This window comes from Dipteris shenzhenensis, chromosome 9 (assembly GCF_047967505.1).
Source record: "Dipteris shenzhenensis isolate YYH24624 ecotype China chromosome 9, Dip_SZ_1.0, whole genome shotgun sequence".
Lineage (NCBI taxonomy): Eukaryota > Viridiplantae > Streptophyta > Polypodiopsida > Gleicheniales > Dipteridaceae > Dipteris > Dipteris shenzhenensis.
The window spans coordinates 30,337,371-30,340,487 of NC_141604.1; the positions used below are offsets into that span (position 1 = coordinate 30,337,371).

General features: G+C 48.6%; 1 pseudogene; it reads left to right on the forward strand.

The window, feature by feature from the left end:
• Window positions 1–1,589: 1,589 nt before the first annotated feature.
• Window positions 1,590–2,712, forward strand: LOC147898495 (mitochondrial uncoupling protein 5 pseudogene; annotated as a pseudogene).
• The last annotated feature ends 405 nt before the right edge of the window (window positions 2,713–3,117 follow it).

A 3,117-nucleotide genomic window follows, 5' to 3' on the forward strand; every position in this document is an offset into this window, starting at 1 on the left:
AGAATAACCACATGTCTCCTCTTGCTTCAAGAATTCAACTTCAAAATAGTGGTCCGCAAAGGTGCCCAACACTACATTGCCGATCACATGTATCGTGTCAAGTCGAGAGAAGCAGCCACTAGAGTAGAAGATGACCTGCTAGATGCCACACTATTTCAGATAGATGCTGTTCCAGATTAGTGTGGAGATATCATTGGGTTCTTAATGGCATGAAGACCACCCCCTGAAATAAAAGAAGTGGATGCTAGAAAACTAATTTAAAAAGATGCACCCTATCAACTCATTGCAGGACAATTATACAAGATGGGCAAAGACCAGGTTTTAAGAAGATGTGTAATGCCTCATGAGATCATGCCAATCCTGAGTGAAGTCCATGAAGACATTGCAGGAGGATCCACTTCCAACGGGAAGCCACAGCAAGAAAAGTTCTCCTCGCAGGTTACTGGCGGCCAACACTATGGGCAGATGCCTATGAATATGTCAAAGGTTGTGATGTATGCCAACGGACTACTAAACCACAACACAAAGACTTCAATCCCCTAACAACAGTTGTTTCACAAAAACCATTTGAAAATTTAAGAATTGCGAAATCGTGAGTAGAGACGCCCATCCATAGCTCTTGGAGTGTTTCCGCAGAGCTCCAAACCAGTGAAAATGCCTATAAATGCCACTGCCAACATAGTTCCCACGTAATTCTTTGGAAATGTAAGTGCCAAATCCTAGCGTTGGAGCGCTCCGTTGGAGATGAAAAAAGATGTTTGCTGGATGGGCATTTCGGGACTAGCTGATAGGTTGATTTGTTTTTTCCCATCTTGCAAGGTTTGCATATCGTGAGGATTTGTGTGAGAGGTTGGAGTAGGTCGTGCTCACTCTGTCATTTCAGGACAGCCTGGGTGGAAAGCTAGCATGACCAACGTGGGAACATATGCCTAGCTTTGCTCCATTTTGCCAATGCATGCTTAATGAGCATGGGGATGTGCAAGAGCGCTAGCAAATATGTCCCCCGACTGAACTTTTATTCAAAAATTGCATTAATTAGTGTTTATGTCGTCTCCCCGATGGAGTATTAAGGTACTCCATGTGCTTAAATTAAGCGTAAGGCACCACAATGGTAAGCTAAATTAATTCCGCAAAGGTGCCATCTCGCCTCCCTACTCTTTTTTGGCACCCTCCTACCTTTCCTCTTTTGTCGAGGTCGTGTACTAATCGTTGGATCAGCGCCCACTAACACTCGGACTCTCCCTCTGAAAAATTTGGCGTCCCTTTGTGCCACGTGTCACCTTCACTGCCTCCCCACCTCCCTTGACGATCGAGAAAGGCCATGTGTCGGCCTTTTTCGATCAGAATTTGGCTTGTGGCCGTCGGCACGGCGCCGAAAACCAGTCAACTTGGAGCTCCCGGTGCCCCTAAAGTTCTGGACAGATTTTTGACATGGAAATCGTTTAGAACTTTCGGCTACCTCAACGAACGCGTTCTCAGTGCTCGATCAATGAAAAGCAAAACCGCGTCCACCGAACGCGTCCACCGTTCTCACACACGCCCTGCACATATAAATAAAACTCGCTAACTCCCCCATTCTCAAGCTCCCCTTCTTCCTCTTTCTTCACAGTTCCCACCTCACCATCTCCACATCCATCCCACCACTCTCTACTTCCCCCCTACCCTCCCCCTCTCTTCACATTGATCCCGCCATGGGCCTCAAGGGTTTTGTTGAAGGTGGCCTCGCCTCCATCGTCGCTGGTTGCTCCACCCATCCCCTCGACCTCATCAAGGTCCGAATGCAGCTCCAGGGCGAAATCGCCCTTCAGCCAGCCCTCGCTCTCGCTTCCTCATCCGGCCCTGTCGCCGTCACCTCCCCCGCTGGCCCCATCGCTGTTGGCTTCCGAATCGCCCACACCGAAGGCCTGCAGGCTCTCTTCTCGGGCATTTCCGCCACCGTTCTGAGACAGAGTCTCTACTCCACCACGCGGCTGGGCCTGTACGAGGTCCTCAAGCAAAAGTGGAGCAAACCTCCGACGGAAGGGGGCTTTCCCATTGTCAAGAAAATCGCCGCGGGCCTGGTGGCGGGAGGCATCGGCGCGGCTGTGGGAAATCCCGCAGATGTGGCCATGGTACGGATGCAGGCGGACGGGCGGCTTCCGTTCCACGAAAGAAGAAACTACAAGGGGGTGGGAGACGCGTTGGCGAGGATGGTGAAGCAAGAAGGGGTTACGTCCCTGTGGAGGGGTTCAGCCCTGACGGTGGAGAGGGCGATGGTGGTGACGGCGTCACAGCTAGCGACGTATGATCAAGCCAAGGAGAGCTTGATAGAAAGGGGTGTGATGAAGGACGGGATAGCCACGCATGTGACGGCGAGCTGCGCAGCAGGCGTGGTGGCGGCGGTGGCGTCGAATCCCATAGACGTGATCAAGACGAGGGTGATGAACATGAAGACGGAGGCTGGGAAAGAAGCCCCTTACAGAGGGGCTCTGGACTGTGCCATGAAGACGGTGGAGGCTGAAGGGCCGATGGCTCTGTACAAGGGGTTCGTGCCCACCGTGATGAGACAAGGCCCCTTCACGGTGGTGCTCTTCGTTACCCTCGAGCAGATCCGACACTTCCTCCGAAATTTTTGACCAAGCTTTCAGAAAGTTTCATCCGGTATAGAATAGCCACTACAACTACAGAGATTTGTCACTTTAAACTCCTTGTTAATGATTATTCTTAAAGATTAACACTACTTTGCCTAAGTTAGAACTACCATATGAACTACATCCAAACACTTGCCATTTAAATGCGCGAGTCAAATCATGTTCTTGATACAGCCAAGTCAAAACGTTTTCTTGAACATCCAACACACAAATAGAATCCAATAAGTCTTGATTACTAACTAAAGAGGAAAAAAAGTCAAATAGTGGTCACAAATTGACTTGACATAATTCAAGTTTTGATTACCAACAAAACAAGATTGATATGGTAAGAAAGGCCCAAAATTGTCACAAAGTGGACACTAATTCAATCCAATAAGTTTTGATTACCAAATTAAACAAATTGGATTTGGTAAGGAAGACCAATATTGTCACGTAGTGCGATACACAAACAGAATCCAATAAGTTTTGATTATCAACAAAAACACAA